Genomic DNA, 22,126 nt, shown 5'->3' with positions numbered 1-22,126 from the left:
CGGAGGAACCGCTGCTACAGGGCAGACCGCTGAGGCCGGTGGTAGGATTGTGCAGCGTGATAGTATAACCCCCAACGGGAGGGGTATGACCTCAGGGCAGCCGACGTGGATGATGGGGGTAGCAGGAACCACTCGGAGACGATGCGGTGTAGTTCAGGGTCTTTACTGGTGACAAAGATAGACCCTCCCGGAGTACTGGCTAGTGATTGGGGCCTGGTCAGTCCTTGAGCAGATGGGATCTCCCCTGGCCAGGCGGAGTTGTAGGCCTCCCAAACTAACGATACTCTTCCGGCTACCTTGCTAGAGGCGGGTATAAGTAGCCCTCGTCCCTGAGTGTACCGTGTGGTGCTCACCCGTATGGCCGGTGACTCGGGGCCTTCTAGTAGCTTCCGCTCCACGACGGCGGTGCTGGTCCCACGCGTGTGACCGTGCCTTCGGGTTTCTGGGCCAGAGGACCTGCAATCCCCTGCCGGTCGGTTTCTGCTGCTGGATAGGAGTTAGTCCCCACAGCCTCGGACTCCGGGTCCGGTGATAGCTTTTCAGTCAGGGCGAGCTCTGAAGCTGCCAGCCCCTGACTCCTTGTAACACTGCTCCCACAGAGCTCCTGTTGTTTCTTCCTATATTTGCTTCTTTTCTCTGCTTCTTCTCTACTCACTCACCCTGCCTCAGCCCTAGGTTTATATAGGGGAAGTTCTTCCCCTCCCAGGACTGGGCAGGAGGTGTGGCATGCATAGGATCCCTGACCAAGAGACCTCCCACCTGCTCTCAGACGTAATATCTCTATCACTGTGGCAACCAGACCCCTGGGGTGTCACACATCTTCCTCACAGACCGGCAGTTTGCCGGGGACACCCTTCTCAACCCCGTCTAAGCACAACAGCAAGCCCTCGGTCCCTCAGATGTGGACAAGTAAAAGACCATTTCCACCTAGCCATGAGAAAGCTAAGAGGTTAAATTTCACCATCTGCAAGCTCTTGGCTAAAGAAATGCTGCCTTTCCGCCTGGTGGACACAGAGGATTTTCGAGACCTTAGGTCCGTCGCAGTGCCCCAGTACCAGATGCCCAGTCGGCACTACTTCTCAAAGAAAGGTGTGCCTGTGCTCCACCAGCATGTCGCACACAACATCACCGCTTCTTTGAGAAACTCTGTGTGTGACAGGGTGCATTTCACCATAGACACTTGGACAAGTAGGCATGGACAGGGGCGTTACATGTCGCTGACTGGGCACTGGGTAACTATGGTGAGAGCAGGACAAGGGGCTGCTGTCCAAGTCTTCCGTCCCCACGAGCTGTGCATCAATCCTCTTAATCTCGAAGTTCCTCCACTGCTTCTGCCTTCTCAACCTCCTCTCGGTCCTCCACCTGCACACAAAGCCTGTCTGGTCATGCCACAAGCTTTCTAACTGCGCAGAAGGGATCCTGCACACCTCCTAACTATGCTGGCAGCAGGGCTCAACGTCATCAGGCAGTTTTTACTTTAAAATGTCTGGGAAATGTGAGTCACACAGCTGAGGAGTTGTGGTCAGCTCAGGAGAACCAGTTTCATGAATGGTTGTCTCCACTGGACCTGAAACCAGGGAAGGCAGTGTGCGACAATGCTGCAAACCTGGGTGCGGCCCTTCGTCGGGGCAATGTCACACACGTGCCTTGTATGGCTCACGTGTTGAACCTAGTTGTCCAGCAATTTTTAGCCCACTATCCCGGACTAGATGGCCTTCTGCAGAGGGCACGGTCGCTGTGTGCTCACTTCCGCTGTTCGCATCCCGCAGCTCAGCGACTTACATCTCTACAGAAGTCGTTGGGCCTGCCACTTCACCGGCTAAAATGCGATGTGCCTACCCGGTGGAATTCAACTCTGCACATGTTGCAGCGACTGTGGCAGCACCAACAAGCCCTGGTGCAATACGTTCTGACATATAGCCTGGGCCAACGAGATCCAGAGGTGGGGCAAATCACGCTGGAGGAGTGGTCTCAGATCAGGGACCTATGCACCCTTCTGCACAGTTTTGAAATGGCGACGAAGATGTTTAGTGCTGACGATGCCATTATCATCATAACTATTCCGGTGATTTACATGCAGGAGCACATGTTAAACAGAATTCGGAGTCAGGTGGTGGCACAAGAGGAGGTGGAGGAAGTAGAGGAGGAGGAGTTGTATGCGGAAGGGCTAACATCTGCAAGGTCCAGATGGTCGGCAGCACCAAGGCGGCAGGCATGTGAGGGTGGGGGAGATGGTTTTACCAGGGCGCATGGTAGCAGCCAAACTAGTGAGGAAGGTAAAGAAGCCCAGGAAGAAGTGGAGGACGAACTGATGGAAGACTCATCAGATGAGGGAGACCTTGATCACATTTCTGTTGTACGAGGTTGGGGGGAGAGGGTAGAGGAAGGAAGCATGATTGTTACCTCGCCACCAACACAACAGGGACTTGGTGCTCCTGGATGAGTGCCTTCTTGCTGCACTACCTGCAACATGACCCTCGAATTGTGAGAATTAGAAATAATCCTGACTACTGGGTTGCCACACTGTTAGATCCCCGGTACAAAAGTAAATTTGCAGAAATTATTCCTGCCAAAGAAAGAGATGCATGCATGCAGGAGTATCAGCAGAGACTGTTGCAGAACCTTACATGTGCTTTTCCCCAAAACACTAGTGGTGCACGTAGTGAATCTCACAGTTCCAGCTTGCCAACCGTGGGACCGTCGAGTGTTCAGCACTCAAAACGTAACAGAAACACAGTATCTGCTGGTAACATAAATTTTGCGGAATCTTTTCACCACTTTTTTAGCCCATCCTTTGCAAGGCCACAGGAGACAAGAAGTCTGACATAGTCAATGTCTAGAGACGATGGTACAGGAGTATAGCCAAGTAAATATTGAAGCCATGACTGTGTCACTGGACCCTTGCTCTTTTTGGGCTTCCAATCTGGATAAATGGCCAGAGCTCGCCACTTACGCCTTGGAAATCTTGTCATGCCCCGCAGCCAGCGTTCTGTCTGAACGTGTGTTCAGCGCTGCTGGCGGTGTGCTGACAGATAAGCGCACGTGGCTCTTCACTGATAATGTAGACAGACTCACGTTCATAAAGATGAACAAATCATGGATCCGAAACGACTTTTCTACCCCTGTGTCATCCTGGGGAGAGTAAAAGCTTGATGATTTGTTAAAATCACCTCACCAACCGTTTTAAGCTTTCAAATTACTAATCATGTTTATCTGTATCTTGGCTGGAAAATAATTTGGGCCTTGTAGCAGTGTGCAGTACTGATTCTATTAGGCCATCTATACTAAACTCCACCAGATTTAAAATTACTAATCATGTTTATCTGTATCTTGGCTGGAAAATAATTTGGGCTTTGTAGCAGTGTGCAGTACTGATTCTATTAGGCCATCTATACTAAGCTCCACCAGTTTTCAAATTAATAATAATTTTTAGCTGCATCTAGCCCGGAAAATAAATTTGGGGCTCCTAGATGCGCAAGACACATGAGTGCCTTCTTGCTTCACTACCTGCAACATGACCCTCAGATTGTCAGAATTCGAAATAATCCTGACTACTCTGTTGCCACACTCTTAGATCCCCCACACTCTTCGATCAACCTTTTCATTTTAATAAAGAACAAAAAATGGTCATTTTTGAAATTATAAGCATTAGCAGGTTATTAGAAACTGAAATCAAACAGTTTTCAACTCAAAACTTTATTCTAGGTGATGTTACATTTTCACATAGGACCCCTTGTTTGAAATGAGCTTCTGATCTCTCTCGTCCATTGAATTTGTCAGGTTTTGGATGGTTTCTGCTTCAATTGTGTTGCATGAGGACATAATACCCTCCCAGAGCTGTTGCTTAGATGTGAACTGCCTCCTGCCATCATAGACACTCCTTTTGATGATGCTCCAGAGGTTCTCACTGGGGTTGAGGTCAGGGGAGCATGGGGGTCACACCATAAGTTTGTCCCCTTTTATGCCCATATCAGCCAGAGATGCAGATGTGTTATGTGCAGCATGAGACGGTGCATTATCATGCATGAAAATGATCTTGCTGCGGAATATACGGTTCTTCTTCTTGAACCATGGCAGGAAGTGCTGTTTGAGAAACTCCACATACATTATGGAGTTCATCTTTACCCCTTCAGGGATCCTAAAGGGGCCGACAATCTCTCTCCCCATGATTCCAGCCCAAAATATTACTCCACCTCCTCCTTGTTGGCGCCGTAGCCGAGTTTGCATGGGGTGTCCATCAACCAGCCATCCTCCACTCCATCCATCTGGACCATCGAGAGTTGCACGGCACTCATCGGTGAACAAAACAGTTTTGAAGTAAGTCTTCATGTATTGTTTGGCCCACTGGAGCCGTTTCTGCTTGTGTACAGTGGATAGAGGAGGTCGACAGGATGGCTTACGCACAGCTGCAAACCTCTGAAGGACCCTTCATCGTGTTGTTCGGGGGACGTTGGAGGCACCAGCAGCTTCAAAAACTTGTCTGCTGCTATGACAAGCCTTTTTTGCCGCTGCTCTTTTAACCTGACGTAATTGCCTGTAGGAAAGAGTCCTCAATTTTCCCTTATCAGCACGCACACATGTGTACTGTGAATCAGCTACATACTTCTTGATTGTGCGATGATCAGGATGAAGTGTCTTGGCAATGTTGATTGTAGTCATGCCTTGACCTAAACACTCCACAATTTGTTGCTTCTCAGCAGCCAACACATCCTTTTTCTTTCCCATTTTGGCAGACAATGTAGGCTGCTTAATAATGTGGGACAGCCTTCTTAAGTAGTCTTGCCTTTCATTGGACACACCTGCCAAACTAATTAGCACAGGTGTCCGCAATTGCTTACAGTGATATAAAGAGCCCTGACACACATCACCATCAATGAGTTTAACTGACAAACAAAAAAATTCTTACCTTATCACTCCTAAACACTTTTTGCATAATAATTTGGAACACAGTGTACATGTGCTTTTCCACAAAACAGCAGTGGTTCACATAGTGAATCTTACAGTTCTAACTTGCCAACCGTGGTCTGTATGGAGTTGTTTAATAAAGGGCCCAAAATTAAGATAACATAGATGGGAGAGGTCTCTATGAATACGAATTCCTAAGTATTTGATACCCTGTGAGGGCAAGGCAAAGGGAAAGTTGGACTGGATGGAATCCTGTATGGATTTGGGGAGGGAGACATCGAGGGCCTCAGACATCGCTGCATTGATTTTAAAATTTGACCATGTAAGAAAGTGATCTATTTCAGCCATTACAGCAGGGATGGATATACAGTGGGCACGGAAAGTATTCAGACCCCTTTAAATTTTTCACTCTTTGTTTCATTGCAGTCATATGGTAAATTATAAAAAGTTCATTTTTTATCTCATTAAAGTAAACTCTGCACCCCATCTTGACTGAAAAAAAAACAAATGTATACATTTTTGCACATTTAATAAATAAGAAAAACTGAAATATCACATGGTCATAAGTATTCAGACCCTTTGCTCAGTATTGAGTAGAAGCACCCTTTTGAGCTAGAACAGCCATGAGTCTTATTGAGAATGATGTAACAAGTTTTTCACACCTGGATTTGGGGATCCTCTGCCATTCTTCCTTGCAGATTCTCTCCAGTTCCATCAGGTTGGATGGTGAACGTTGGTGGACAGCCATTTTCAGGTCTCTCCAAAGATGCTCAATTGGGTTTAGGTCAGGGCTCTGGCTGGGCCAGGTAATAATGGTCACAGAGTTGTTCTGAAGCCACTCCTTTGTTATTTTAGCTGTGTGCTTAGGGTCATTGTCTTGTTGGAAGGTGAACCTTCTGCCAAGTCTGAGGTCCAGAGCACTCAGGAAGAGGTTTTCATCCAGGATATCTTTGTACTTGGCCGCATTCATGTTTTCTTCAATTGCAACCAGTTGTCCTGTCCTTGCAGCTGAAAAACACCCCCATAGCATGATGCTGCCACCACCATGTTTCACTGTTGGGATTGTATTGGGCAGGTGATGAGCAGTGCCTGGTTTTCTCCACACATATCACTTAGAATTATCACCAAAAAGTTTTATCTTTGTCTCATCAGACCAGAGAATCTTATTTCTCATAATCTGGGAGTCCTTCATGCGTTTTTGAGCAAACTCTATGCGGGCTTTCATATATCTTGCACTGAGGAGAGGCTTCTGTCGGGCCACTCTGCCATAAAGGCCCAAGTGGTGGAGGGCGGCAGTGATAGTTAACTTTGTGGAACTTTCTCCCATCTCTCTACTGCATCTCTGGAGCTCAGCCACAATGATCTTGGGGTTCTTCTTTACCTCTCTCACCAAGGTTCTTCTCCCACGATTGTTCAGTTTGGCTGGACCGCCAGGTCTAGGAACACTTCTGGTTGTCCCAAACTTCTTCCATTTAATGATTATGGAGGCCACTGTGCTCTTAGGGGGAGTGGTGTGCAAAATGAAGTGGTCAGTGGGGCGCCAGAGACTGAATAAGGCGCTGGGAGAAGATAAAAACAAACCTCTTTATTGGTATTGTTAAGCCCATACTGTGCTCTTAGCAACCTTGAGTACTGCAGAAATTCTTTTGTAACCTTGGCCAGATCTGTACCTTGTCACAATTCTGTCTCAAAGCTCTTTGGGCAGTTCCTTTGAGCTCTTGATACTCATTTAGTCTGACATGGACTGTTTGCTATGAGGTCTTATATAGACAGGTGTGTGCCTTTCCAAATCAAGTCCTATCAGTTTAATTAAACACAGCTGGACTCCAATGAAGGAGTAGAACCGTCTCAAGGAGGATCACAAGGAAATGGACAGCATGTGACATAAATATGAGTGTCTGAGCAAAGGGTCTGAATACTTATGACCATGTGATATTTCAGTTTATCTTTTTTAATAAATTTGCAAAAATGTCAACATTTCTGTTTTTTTTCAGTCAAGATGGGGAGCAGAGTGTACTTTAATGAGAAAAAAAATTAACTTTTTAGAATTTGCCAAATGGCTGCAATGAAACAAAGTGAAAAATTTAAAGGGGTCTGAATACTTTCCGTACCCACTGTATGTGATTGAGTGATATATACTAGGACATCATCAGCAAATGCAGAGCACTTGTACTCAGTGCCTCCCACCTCAATCCAGCTAATATTGGGGTTATGGCGAATTGATGAGAGCAGGTGCTCCGTCACTGGGATGTATAAGAGAGGGGACAGAGGACATCCCTGCCTTGTCCCATTGGTGATTATGAAAGGTGATGAAAATTTTCTATTTATCTTCAGCCTAGGTGACGTATTGCGATACAGGGCCGTGATTTTGCTTATAAAAGGGTCCCCTAGACCCCTATCCCAAGCTTTTTAAGAGAATAATATATGGCGTGCCAGGAGACTCTATGGAATGCTTTCTCAGCATCCAACGAGTGTATCTAATTACAAATTTTTAACTGCATCTAGCCCAGGAAATACTTTGTGCCTAGTAGCAGTGTCTGCTAGTCAGCGGATTATCCCAGCTGTTAAGCAAGCTACACCACCTGTAGTTTGGACACTTAATTTTTCCAAAGGAAATGGTTTGGGCCCCCGGGACACTCAGTGAAGAGCGTCGGGGAGGCACCCCAAGACACAGGGGCTGGGACTGTCGGTAGGACGCCTTGCGGTGGACTGCCAAGCTCGATCCTTATAAAAGCTTTTTAACTGCAGCAGCTTTAGTGGACGCTACTGGAGCTGGAACTCTTTTTTTTATTATAAAAATAGAAAACCATACAAAATACATATTCCACACTTAACCAATTCCCCTACCACAACCCAACCATAAACACAAAACCTTAACGAAACATGTCCTCATCTGGATCCACACTAAAATGGGAAAGAAAGCATATAAACTTTATAGACCTTATACAAGGCCCATATGACCTCAGAAATAAAACAAACACCCTAGCAGAGTTCAAAGAGATTTTTAGGAGTCCCGGATGTCCATCAGGCTCTGTCAAAAAGTTTCCTTACCGGAGGGAGCATTAGAGTCCATGAGTCTTTGAGTCCTAGAATCTCTTGTAAGTCCTGGCATGGGTAAACAAAAGTCTGTTTCCCAGCCTGCTCTGCTCTGATCCTTTCCTCTCCTTAGTTTTAGTTTATACTTCACTCCTTAGCTTACTCCTCTTCTTCTCCTTCTCCTTCTCCTCCTCTTTGACTCCTTAACCCTTCTCCTCCTCCCGAGCTCCTCACCCTTCATCCTCCAAGCTCCGACATAGGACAAGGAGAGAAAAAAAAAGAGAGAAGGGCCCGCATTACACACTATCACACTTCCTTCACTTCTCAACCTACAAAAAACCCCGGTCCACCGCCCCAACATAATTCATAAGGCCATCCGCCAAACCAAACTATAACTAAAACTTATCCCATCCACACTATACACACATATATATATATATACATACACACACATACATATACATATATATATATATATATATATATATATATATATATATATATATATATATACATATACACCGACAGATACATATTATTATTTTTTATTTCTTTATTTTTTTTATTTATTTTTTCTCCCCCAACTCTTATCACAAAAGAAAGGATCATAGCTTTAACACCTAAAACATATATAACACATATAACGCATATAACACATATATAACACCTCAAAACACATATTTACTCTTACCCATCAACCTAACCTGTGGGGTTTACCTTCACCCCACTACTGCATTTCCCCTAATATTTATCACAGCTGACTAACAACTGTGCACATTTCTCCCAGAACAAAATGACATAACAACATTACATCTCACCAAAAACAATACATTTCTCAGCCATGGCTCGGTGCTTGCGAGCCCCATACATTGCCTAGAGTTTTGAAAACAAAAGACTGCGGTGGAAGTTGACAGCCCACCACCAGGAGCCGGAAAGACAGGCACTTTCCCTACTACACAAAAATAAACCTATCTTACCCTCACTATCTCAAAACTGCCCCTAATTAAAAACCTATCCCTATCTATCCCTCCCTGCCCCTATCGCTCTATCTACCTCACCACGTGCCTAACTATCTTTCCCTCCTCTGTCCCTAGCTGTCCCTATGCGTATCTCTCCCTACTGCCTAAATACCTGCCCCTACTGCTGTAACACTGAAAATAATCTGGCCCTCAAGGCACTTCAAAAGAAAGACCCCTCCAGAGGTGGGAGGCCTTCTTAGTGCCCAGCCTGTCAAATTCCAGCGAGCGCACTTTACCGAGGTCACCCAGAATGTTCCTAACCACCTCATCCATGGGGAGGGTTTTCTGCTGAGTGGACACTAGACAGCGTGCATTCCACGTGTAGAACCTGACCACTAAACTAACTAGGAATAACGTGCACCGATCTCGGCCACCCAGGGACCCGAATGCTCCGTACGCCCACTCCGGATAGGAGAGGCGAGCCAGCCTAGGCCAGCCTATGGAAGCACCCATCCTGTTGTAGACCCCTGTATTAAAGGGGCACTGAAGGAGGAAGTGCTCCATGCTTTCCAGCACTTCGCAGCATTCCTCACGGGGGCAACCCCGGTCATCGGAATTCCTGTACTTCAAATTGCCCCTTACATACAGCCTCCCGTGAAAGCAGCGCCAGGCCAAGTCCCAAAACTTCAAGGGGATCCAAGTAGAAATTAGCAACCTCAGCCCCCCCTCCAGATCCCGACCTGGGCAATCCTTGAGGACCAGAGGCTTCTGGAAACAGGTCAACAGAACCTTTCTGTCAAGGAATTTCCTCGGCATAGTTCTGATCTCCCACATTCCCAGACCCCACTGGCGGATCACCTTCAAAACCAGGGTAACATAAGCCGGGAGATGCCCGTGCGGTGTACGTAGGTCCCTCACTCGCCCTCCTGACTCCCATTCCTGGAAGAAGGGTCGAAGCCATCCCTTGCAGGAGAAAACCCACGGAGGAGCCCTCTCTGGCCAGAGGTTCCCTATGTTGGTTTTAAGGAAGGCATTCACTAAGAATACCACCGGGTTGACCATACCCAACCCGCCTAGTCTCCTCGTACGGTATGTGACCTCCCTCTTGACTAGGTTGAGCCTGTTTCCCCATAACATCTGGAAAAACAGGCCGTAGACCCGTGTCCAAAGAGGTTCTGGCAAAATGCAAATGCTGCCCAAATAGTTCAGCAAAGGCAGAAGGTAACCCTTGATCAGGTTCACCCGCTCCCTTAGGGTCAAAGTCCAACCCTTCCACTGGTCCACCTTTTGAGTGGCGATCTTTAGCCTGCCCTCCCAATTTAGCTGGGGGTAATCACCCGGGCTGAAATTGATGCCTAAGATCTTTGCTGTGGCTTGGGGTTCTGGGAGGGTGTCCGGGAGACCGAAACTAGGGTCTCCCCCTCCCAGCCAGAGACTCCCACACTTCTCCTGGTTGATCTTAGACCCAGATGCCTCCGAGTAGCGATCAACCTCAGACATCACCCAGTCCGCCTCCTCTTTCGAGGATACAAACAAGGAGACATCATCGGCGTACGCCACTGCCCTCAAGGTGGCCTCCGGGGCCGCCCGGTCCATCCGGACTCCCACCAACGGTCCACCCTCGATCCTCCTTAAAAAGGGGTCGAGGGCGAACACGTATAACAGCGGGCTCAACGGACAGCCCTGGCGAACCCCAGATTCCACCTCAAAAGGGCGGCCAGACCAACCATTCACCAGCGGGAAAGTCTCAGCCCCTGCATACAATGCCTTTAACCAATTTATGAACCCCCCGGGCAGACCGTACCTCAAAAGGACAGACCAGAGGTAGTCGTGGTTCACCCGATCAAAAGCCTTTGCCTGATCTAGGGACAGCAGAAACCCCTTCCAGAAGCCAGCCCTACCCTGCTCCACTGCCTCTCGGACACCAAGTACAGCACTAAATGTGCTGCGGCCTGGAACAGAGCAATGCTGGGACCCCGAGAGGAGCCGGGGTGCAAATTTCACCAACCGATTAAAAAGCACCTTTGCCAGAACCTTCCGGTCCGTATTGAGAAGCGCTATGGGACGCCAATTCTCAATACGGGACGAGTCCCTACCTTTTGACAGGATAATCAGGGCAGACCTCCTCATTGAATGGGGAAGAGCACCAGAGGAAAGGCACTCGTTGAACACCTCCGTCAAGAGGGGGACCAAAGAGTCCCTAAAGGTTTTATAAAATTCAGACGTTAAGCCGTCTGGACCTGGCGATTTCTTGAGCCGAAGCCTATCAATGGCCAGTCTCACTTCCTCTTCCCTGATTGCCTCAGTCAAAACGCCGAGAGAGGGGTCATCCCCTGGCTCAGGAACGGCTTCGGCCAGGAAAGTCGACGTCACGTCTCGATCTAGATCCCTCTTTCCCAAGAGGCGTGAGTAGAACGACCTGACAACTTCCAGGATCCCTGATTTGGATCTGTTCAGGGAACCTGTACCATCGATCAGGCCGGTCACTACTTTACGATTCACTGACATCTTACAGTTTCTGTAGGGGTCAGGCGAGCGGTACTTCCTGAAATCCCTCTCAAAAACCAAAGATGTGTGTCTATCATACTGACTCCTCTTGAGCAAAGACTTCACTCTGGAGATCTCCTCACGGTCACCTCCAGTCAAGACGAGCTGCTCAAGTTTCCTCCTCAGGCTCTGGTACAGGCGGTACCTGCTCAGGCTCCTGAGGCTAGAGAGCTGGCGGAAGAAACTCTCAACCCGATCTTTGAACATCTCCCACCACTCAGACTTAGTGCTACACAGATCCAACAGCGGTACCTGGCTCTGAAGAAAATCCTCAAAGGATTGTCTCACCTCCGCTTCTTCCAGCGGTGATGAATTCAGCTTCCATAGTCCTCTCCCCATCCGGGGGGTTTCTGAAACATTCAAGGAAAAGAAAATTAGACAGTGATCGGAGAATTCCACCTCCACAGCGGACACTGCTGAAGAGACGGCCTCCTCCTTTAAAAAAAACCTGTCTATTCTGGACCTACAACTACCCCTATAATAGGTGAAACCACTGTGACCTGGGGTGTGCCGGATGTGGACATCCACCAGGCGAGCATCACTAGCTATACTATTCAGAGTCACGCTATCGTAAGCCAGCCGGCCATTGGAGCCTCCCCGGTCACGTAATCTTGTGACGGTGTTGAAGTCCCCTCCAAAGACCACCTGCCGACTCATAAAAAGATAGGGCTTGATCTTCAGGAGGAGACATTTGCGGTCCCATTTTGATTGGGGACCGTAGATGTTTATGAGCCGAAGCTCCTGTCCCCCCATGAAGACGTCTAAAACCAAGCACCTCCCCATTTCTACTTCGATAACCCTCCGGCATTCTACCGCTGCGGTCTTAAAAAGGACCGCCACCCCGCTATACGGCTCGGCCACAAGAGACCAGTATGAGGGCCCACACCTCCACTCACTTCTTGCCTTGTGAATGGCCCCCATGTCAGTTAGTCTGGTCTCCTGCAAAAATAAAATTTCAGCCTCAAACCGGGTGAGAAAATCAAAGGCCGTAAATCTAGCCGCATCTGATTTTATGCTGGCGACATTAATGGACGCCAGCGTCAACGGGGTGGGTGCAGCCATTGGGTGATCAAATTGGATGGCTTTCTTCTTCCCTCCACCCCCCTCACCGTCCGACAAAGACCCCTTGCTGTCACGCTCACGGCGTTTGAGGGACACTGTCATATCCATAGCACCTCCCCCTCCCCTTTTTTCCTCACCCCCAGGTTCAGGGACAGTCCCTCCCCCAGAGGAAGATGGCATACCCCCTGAGGGAAGGAACTCGCCGTCCCCCACAGGCCCCTCAGGTGGCTCCCCCGGCTCTTTGCCCTCGACCCCCGCCACATCAGGGTCCTCGAGGACTCCAAACCGGTTGGAGACAGAGATCAGAGGGGAGATCGTGGAGCCCTCCGCCGGCACCTTGCTGGTCAAGGGGGGGGCAGATTTTTTAACCCCCTTCCCATTGATCTTCCTCGTCCTCCTTCGCCTCTTTTTTTGGGCTTCACTGTCACCCACTGCTGTATGCTGCGCGTCCACGTCCTCCTCAACACTTTCATATTGGGAGGAATCTGAGAGCGCAGCCGCCTCCTCCTTCTCCATCCTCCTGGTCTCCTCACTCAGCGCCTCCTCCCCCAGGGCCTCAGTGGCACCGGTCGAGACCCCTGGAGGGGGGGCAGTCATCACCCAGTTGACTGGGGATCCCCCTGCCCTTCCCCAACCAGGCACCTCTCCTGCCTCCGATGATAAGAGGGGCCCCGGACCTTCTTGTTCTTCACTGGCCCCGTAGCCCCCCCCGCTTCCACCAGCCTCAGGCTCAGCAGAGGGCGCACTGCTGGGATCCACCCCGACACGGCCACCCTCCGCCTGACCAAAGACGGCGTTGGCGAAGGAACGAGGGCAGCAACTGAACGGATGCCCGACGGCATCACACAGGTGGCACCGAACCGTACCACAGGAGGCGGCGAGATGGCCTATCCCACCACACAGGGTGCATTTCTGCACCCTGCATGCTGCACTAAAGTGCGTGGGATCACCGCACCTGTGGCACACTTTCGGCTGCCCCTGGTAGAAAACCAGGATCCTGTCCCTCCCAAGGAAAGCCGAGGAAGGGATGTGGGTGACAGTGCCGCCGGACCTCTTCAACCTCATCATGAAGGTCCAGCCCCCTGACCAAATGTCGTCCATGATCTTTTTTGGTGCCTCCACCACTTATCCGTACCTGCTGAGCCAGGTCATGATATCGACTCCCGAAAGTGACTCATTGCACGTCAGCACGGTCACCTTCTTAGGGCCTTTCTGGCGGGATATCGCCTCCGCGACAAGACCCCGCCAGCTGGGTGTCTCTTTTGCCAGCACATAGTTCGACCAGAAAAGCTCCATACCCTCTGGCCGAACAAAGCTAACATCAAAGATGGAGGCGCCAAAAGGATGTATCAGGGCAAAAATGTCATTCGCCCTGAATCCCATCTCCAGGAAGAGCTTCACTACCCTTGATCTTGGTGGGCACGCATCATTACCCCTCCACCGGAGACGGACTACATTTCTCCTGGACACCCCCCGCCCGGCTGTAGGGAGAGTCCATACAGTCTCTCCCCCCTTTTTCTCTTGGAAAGCGGCCTGTCCAAATTTGTCCAACCAAAAGGACAGGTCCACATCCCTCCCCTCTACTTGGATCGTCTGATCCCCACGCCTCAGGGCCTGCACAAGATAGCGGTGGAAATCTCCCTCTCCTGAGCCTGAAGGTGAGGAAGACCCCGCCACAGCCAGTGAAAAATTCATTCCGGCGCCGCCATTAGCGCCGGCACCCCTCACTTGATTGGACGGTGGACCGGCCCTCACCTCACCATTCACCCCCCTTGCATCACCAGCCTCACCACTCACCCTGCCCCCTCCCAAAACTGGCCATTCATCCATTTCCACACATTCCCCATTTTCACCATTTTTTCCATTGGCGCCATTCACACCATAAACCTGCATTTTTTCTCCCCCCCCCGCGTTTTTCCCCTCCCCTGCCACTCTCACACCAGACCCCGTCTCATTATTCCCTCCTTTGTTATTATATTTCATATTACTCACATTAACCATAGTGTGCTGATTAGGAGCAGCTGGTGTTATCCTATGGAGCCTGGGCTTAGGAATGGGTGGTATGGGTGCCTTGGGTGTAGTCTCCTCTTTCCTTTCACAGCCCTCACTGCTGCCGACCAAGCTGGACACGCCCCCTGTCTTAGCAGAGCCTGCAGCCACAGTGGGAGCTGCTGCAGAGCGTTGCTCCTCCATTCCCGCCTGCAGAACGTTTCCCCTGAGGGGACCAGCCACCGCCGAGGACCCCACCGAACCAGGTAAGACCATGCCAGCGGGGGCCCCCAATGGCGCGACCCCCCCTCCCGCGGATGGGGGCGGGGCCACAGCTGATACTGTAGTTTTAACTGTTTTTACTGATTTTGCTACTGTTTTTGCTTCTCTGGGTTTTAAAACTGGCACCGAGACTTCTACAGACCCTGGCAGCGCCGTGCCTCCTGCCAAAGTGGCAGTCAGGGACACGGCCGGCTGTGTAGCCGCAGTTTTAACCCCCAATTGCCCGCCCTCACTCACTGCCGGCGCCGAGGCCCGTATGGCCCCAGATGGTGGCAGGCACACAGGGAACCCCGGCGACACCACCCCCACTGCCGGTGGTGCGGTCCGGGACATGGCCGGCTGCACCTCAGCCACGACAGACCTCTCGCCCCTTGATGTTACCGGTGCCAAGACCCCCGCAGCCCCAGGTGGAAACAGGCCAGCAGGGGGCCCTGGCTGGCCGGCCCCCTCCGCCGAGCGTGCGGGCGGGGGTAGGATGGCGGCGGCTATCACAGCTGACCCCTTGCTGTTACTAGCTGGCCCCGGGGCCCCCGCAGACCCGGTAGATGACACACTTTCCAGGGACCCCGGTAGCACAACCTCCCCCACCAAGGTGGGTTCGCGGGTCAGCCGGACCTCCGGCACCATCTTCATGTTAGGTACCCTTCCCCCATCCATGCTACAGCCAGCATGGATGGCAGCCTTCACCATAGTTACATTTTTCTTCCCGCCCCCTTGCACTGGGCCCACACCAGAAACCATGCCGGGGTGGGAAGCGGGCACATAGTGGGACCCGGGGGTCCCAGGAAGGGGGACATACACGAGTTTTTCTTCCATTCTGATTTTATTCCTCCCTTTTTTCTTCCTCACCTTCCCAGTTGCCTCATCCAGGCAGCCCTCACCCCCAAATGTAAACTGAGAGAAATCCACTCCCGGGGACTCGAGCCGCCGGATCTGGCGCATGAGGTAACCCCCCTCGACACCACTGTCACTACTCCCACCATCATCCTCCACACTACTGGCGTCCGATGGGAGCGCGACTTGGTGAGGGTCTAATAGCCCACTATGTGTGACCTGGTGATCACTTACCAGGTCCCCAGGCAGGCTGTCCGGCTTCTCCTCCTCCTCCTCCATGGCAGACTCCTTGATCTTGGCAGGCTCATTGGCCTCCTCCACCTCTGCCTGGGTCGGACAACCAGACCCCACTGGTGCCCCCCAGAACCTTTCATCGTTTATTAGTTTCTCTTTGAAGGGTCCCGCATTCAACACTAATTCTGCCTTCCTGTCCTCCGCCAGTGTGATGGAACTTTTCAGATCTTCAACTCGGGACGACAGGGCTGGTCTCCGGTTCTTTGAAGCGTAGTTTGCAGCCTGCCGGGCACACCGCAGCTCCTCCCGGAGTCGCTTCAAGATCTTGCATACCTCTTTGTGCTCGCTGAGGTACAAGTTGAGGCGGGAGCCATAGGTGGTTATAGGCTACCCCGCGGCCTGGACACCCCAGTCCTTGGGGACTGCCGCTGTACCCCAGCAAGCACCAGGTTCCCCTCTGGGAGGAGAGATCCCCTCTGCCCCCAGCCCAGCTGCAGCCCGCGCCCTGCCGCCTCTCTCCGGCTGCACCGCCTTGGCCTCTTTGGCCACTTTGGCCTTTTTGGTGTCCCTCATCTCAGGGGAGGCCTATAGAAATAATAATAAAAATAAAAGTCTCAGCAAGTCCACACAGTCCAAAACAATGGGACTCCCACCCCCGGTATCAACCACCCTCCTTCCTCCGGATCCAAGGGGGGGGTCCTTCCAGGAAAAAAAAAACCTTACGGCCCAGGAGCTCCAAAATCACAACCACTCTCCTCAGCAGCAGTCCTCCCACTGACCAAACAGGAAGTACCGCGGCTGCTGGCATGAGACTTGCCCTTCAATAGATCCTTGCAAAAGGATTTAAAGTGTACTCATTCAAATTAGAGAGACAATTTAAATTAAAAATATTAGACCTGCCTCCACCGCAGGGGGGCTCGCTCGACCCACCAGCGGACAGGCACCAGTATTGGGAGAGGGGGGCTGGCCGTCAGTGTCCACTGCGGCTCTGGCACAAACCCGGCGACACGGAGGTCGCATGGGCAGGCCGTGTCGGCTTTGCACTTTTTTGGTTTTAGAAGGGCATGACATGCCTATATCTGTGTCTCCCCCTCCTTTTACTCCTCCACCTCTTTCTTTTCGCATAACTATATGTACTTGTCACTTTTCCATGTGTTTAGTTGTGTCTTCTGAGCAGTTTGTCAGCTTTTGGACACCTTTGAAGGTGTTTTCTATGTGTTTCTATGTGTTTTAGTTTGCCTGCTATTGGTTTTCACGGTGTTCAACGAACAGTTCGACGAACAGTTCGGCGAACATACGGGTGTTCGACGGACCGAACCGAACTCGAACACTACGGGGGTGGCTCAACACTACTGGGGAGATAAAAGATGGGGCTGGGGAGGGCAAAAATGGGACTGGGGTGAGCAATTATGGAGCTGGAAAAAGAGCAATCATGGGGAGAGAAATGAAGGGGCTGGGGAGAGCAATGATGGGGCTGGGGAGAGTAAAGATGAAACTGGAGAGAGCAATGATGGGGCTGGAGAGAGCAATGATGGGGATGGGGAGAGAAATGATGGGGATGGGGAGAGAAATTATGAGACTGGGGTGAGCAGTGATGGGGCTGGGGAGAGTAATGATGAGGTTGGGGAGAGCAATAATGGGGCTGGAGAGAGCAATGGCGGGGCTGGAGAGAGCAATGATGGGGCTGAGGAGAGCAATGACAGGGTTGGAGTGAGCAATGAGGGTGCTGGGGAGAGCAAAGATGGGACTGGGGAGAGCAATGAAGGGTCTGGAAAGATAAATGACGGGGCTAAGGTGAGCAATGATGGGTTTGGGGAGAACAATGATGGGGCTGGAGAAAGCAATGATGGGGCTGTAGAGAGCAATGATGGGGATTGGGAGAGCAATCACGAGGTTGGGGAGAACAATGACAAGGAAGGGGGGAGCAATGAAGGGCTGGAAAGAGCAATGAAGGGGCTTGAGAGAGAAATGATGTTGATGGGGAGAGCAAAGAAGGGGCTCAGGGGAGCAATGACGGGGCGGGGGAGATCAATGACAGGGCTAAGGAGAGTAATGACAGGGCTGGTGAGAACAATGACTGGGCTAAGGAGAGCAATGATGGGGCTGGGGTGAGCAATGATGGAGCTGGGGAAAGCAATGACTGGGCTGGGGAGAGCAATGACTGGGCTGGAGAGAGCAATAACGGGGATGGGGAGAGCAATGATGGGCTGGGGAGAGCAATGAATGGACTGGGGAGAGCAATGAAGGGGCTAAGGAGAGGAATGACTGTGCTCAAGGGAGCAATGACGGAGATGGGTAGAGCAATGACGGGGCTGGGGAGAGCAATGATGGGGCTGGGGAGAGCAATGATGGGATTGGGGAGAGCAAAGACGGGGCTGTGGTGAGCAATGATGGGGCTGGGGTCAGCAATGATGGGGCTGGGGAAAGCAATGATGGTGCTGGGGAAAGCAATGACGGGCTGGGGAGAGCAATGAATGGACTGGGGAGAGCAATGAAGGGGCTAAGGAGAGGAAAGACTGTGCTCAAGGGAGCAATGACGGGGATGGGTAGAGCAATGATGGGGCTGGGGAGAGCAATGATGGGGCTGGGGAGAGCAATGATGGGGCTGGGGTGAGCAATGATGGGGCTCGGGTGAGCAATGATGGTGCTGGGGAAAACAATGATGGGGCTGGGGAAAGCAAAGATAGGGCTGAAGAGAGAAATGATGGGGTAGGAGAGAGCAATGATGGGTATAGAAGTGATGGGGCTGGGGTGAGCAATAATTGGGATGGGGAGAGAAATGATTGGGCTAGGGTGAGCAATGACAGGGCTGGGGTGAGCAATGATGGGGCTTTGAAGAGCAATGTCAAGGTTGGGGAGAGCAGTGACGGGGCTGGGGAGAATAATGTTGGGGAGTGATATTATGGAGATGGGGAGAGAAATGATGGGGCTGGGTTGAGCAATGATGGGGCTGGGGAGAGCAATGATGGGGTAGGGGAGAGAAATGATGGAGATGGAGAGAGCAAAGATGGGGCTGGAGAGAGCAATGATGGGGCTTCGAAGAGCAATGTCGAGGTTGGGGAGAGCAGTGACGGGGCTGGGGTGAGCAATGATGGGGAGAGATAGTATGGAGATGGGGAGAGAAATGATGGGGCTGGGTTGAGCAATGATGGGGCTGGGGAGAGCAAGGATGAGGATGGGGAGAGCAATGATGGGGCTAAGGTGAGCAATGTTAGGGCTGAGGAGAGCAATGACGGGGCTGGGGAGAACAATGACAGAGCTGGGGGGAGCAGTGACGGGTCTGGAGAGATCAATGATAGGGCTGGGGTGAACAATGACAGGGCTGGAGTGAGCAAGAAAGGGGCTAGGGAGCGCAATGATGGGGCTTGGGTGAGCAATGATGGGGCTGGGGAGATCAAAGATGGGGCTGGGGAGGGCAAAAATGGGACTGGGATGAGCAATGATGGAGCTGGAGAGAGCAATCATGGGGAGAGAAATGAAGGGGCTGGGGAGAGCAATTTTGGGGCTGGGGAGAGTAAAGATGGAACTGGAGAGAGCAATGATGGGGATGGGGAGAGAAATGATAGGGATGGGGAGAGAAATTATGAGACTGGGGTGAGCAGTGATGGGGCTGGGGAGAGTAATGATGAGGTTGGGGAGAGCAATGATGGGGCTGGAGAGAGCAATGACGGAGCTGGAGAGAGCAATGATGGGGCTGAGGAGAGCAATGATGGGGCTGGAGTGAGCACTGAGGGTGCTGGGGAGAGCAATGATGAGGCTGGGGAGAGGAATGAAGGGGCTGGAAAGATAGATGACAGGGCTATTGTGAACAATGATGGGTTTGGGGAGAACAATGATGGGGCTGGAGAAATCAATGATGGGGCTGTAGAGAGCAATGATGGGGATTGGGAGAGCAATCACGAGGTTGGGGAGAGCAAGGACAGTTCAGGGGGGAGCAATGAAGGGACTGGAGAGACCAATGAAGGGGCTTGAGAGAGCAATGATGGGGCTGGGGAGAGCAATAATAGGGCTGGGGAGAACAATGATGGGGCTGGGGAGAGCAATGACGGGGCTGAGGAGTGCAATGATTGGGCTGGGGAGAGCAAATATGGGGCTGGTGAGAGCAATGACGGGGCTGGGGTGAGCAATGACAGAGCTGGGGTGAGCAATGATGGGGCTTGGGAGAGAAATGATGGGGCTGGGGTGAGCAATAATGGGGCTGGTTAGAGTAATGATGGGGCTGGGGAGAGCAATGCTGGGGCTGGGGAAATCAAAGATAGGGCCGGAGAGAGCAATGATGGCGCTGGGGAGAGCAATGAAGGGTCTCAGGGGAGCAATGACGGGGCTGGGTTGAGCAATGACGGGGCTGGGTAGAGCAATGACAGGGCTAAGGAGAGTAATGACAGGGCTGGGGAAAAGCAATGACTGGGGTGAGGAGAGCAATGACGGGTCTGGGGTGAGCAATGATGGGACTGGGGAGAGCAATGACTGCGCTGGAGAGAGCAATAACGCGGATGGGGAGATCAATGACGGGCTGGGGTGACAAATGAAGGGACTAGGGATAGCAATGAAGGGGCTAATGAGAGGAATGACGGGGTTGGAGAGAGCAATGATGGGGATGGGTAGAGCAATGACAGGGCTGGGGAGAGCAATGATGGGGCTGGGGAGAGCAATGATGGGGCTAGGAAGAGCAATGATGGGGCTTGGGAGAGCAAAGACGGGGCTGTGGTGAGCATTGACAGCGCTGGGGTGAGCAATGTTGGGATGGGGAGAGCAAAGATGGGGCTGGGGAGAGAAATGACGAGGCTGGGGTCTGCAATGATGGGGTTGGGGTAAACAATGATGGGGCTGGGGAGAGCAATGATGGGGCTGGGGAAAGCAAAGATGGGGCTGGAGAGAGCAATGATGGGGCTGGAGAGAGCAATGATGGGGAGAGAAGTGATGGGATTGGGGTGAGCAATGATGGGGCTGGGTAAAGCAATGATGTGGCTGGGGTGAGCAATGATGGTACTGGAGAGAGCAATGATAGGGCTGGGAAGAGCAATGATGAGGTTGGGGAGGGCAATAACAGGGCTGGGGAGAGCAATAATGGGGCCGAAGAGAGCAATGATGGGGTGAGCAATGATGGGGATAGGGAGAGCAATGACGGGGCTGGGGTGAGCAATGATGGGGCTGGGGAGAGCAATGACGGGGATGGAGAGAGCAATGACGGGGATGGAGAGAGCAATGATGGGGCTGAGGAGAGCAATGACGGGGCTGGAGTGAGCAATGAGGGTGCTGGGGAGAGCAAAGATGGGGCTGGGGAGAGAAATCATGGGGAGAGAAATGATAGGGCTTGAGTGAGCAATAATGGGGCTGGGGAAAGTAAAGATGGGGATGGAGAGAGCAATGTTGGGGATGGGGAGAGGAATGATGGGGAAGGGGAGAGAATTGATCGGACTGGGGTTAACAGTGATGGGGCTGGGGAGAGTAATGATGAGATTGGGGAGAGCAATGATGGGGCAGGAGAGAGCAATGATGGGGTAGGGGAGAGTAATGACGGTGAAGGGGAGAGCAATGACGGGGCTGGGGAGAGCAATGATGGGGCTGGGGAGAGCAATGATGGGGATGGGGAGAGCAATGATGGGGCTAAGGTGAGCAATGTTAGGGCTGAGGAGAGCAATGACGGGGCAGGGGAGAACAATGATGGAGCTGGGGAGAGCAATGATGGGGCTGGGGGGAGCAGTGACGGGGCTGGAGAGTACAATGATAGGGCTGGGGTGAACAATGATGGGGCTGGAGTGAGCAAGGATGGGGCTAGGGAGCGCAATGATGGGGCTTGGGTGAGCAATGATGGGGCTGGGGAGATGAAAGATGGGGCTGGGGAGGGCAAAAATTGGACTGGGGTTAGCAATGATGGAGCTGGAGAGAGCAATCATGGGGAGACAAATGTAGGGGCTGGAGAGAGCAATGATGGGGTTGGGGAGAGTAAAGATGGAACTGGATGGAGCAATGATGGGGCTGGAGAGAGTAATGATGGGGATGGGGAGAGAAATGATAGGGATGGGGAGAGAAATTATGATACTGGGGTGAGCAGTGATGGGGATGGGGAGAGTAATGATGAGGTTGGGGAGAGCAATGACGGGCCTGGAGAGAGCAATGACGGGGCTGGAGAGAGCAATGATGGGGCTGAGGATAGCAATGACGGGGCTGGAGTGAGCAATGAGGGTGCTGGGGAGAGCAATGATGGGGCTGGGGAGACCAATGAAGGGGCTTGAAAGATAAATGACGGAGCTAGGTGAGCAATGATGGGTTTGGGG

This window comes from Phyllobates terribilis, unplaced genomic scaffold, assembly GCF_046119375.1.
Source record: "Phyllobates terribilis strain yellow unplaced genomic scaffold, ASM4611937v1 Scaffold_1__5_contigs__length_1240528914, whole genome shotgun sequence".
Lineage (NCBI taxonomy): Eukaryota > Metazoa > Chordata > Amphibia > Anura > Dendrobatidae > Phyllobates > Phyllobates terribilis.
The sequence above is the reverse complement of the archived record's forward strand: the minus strand, read 5'-3'. Positions refer to the sequence as shown.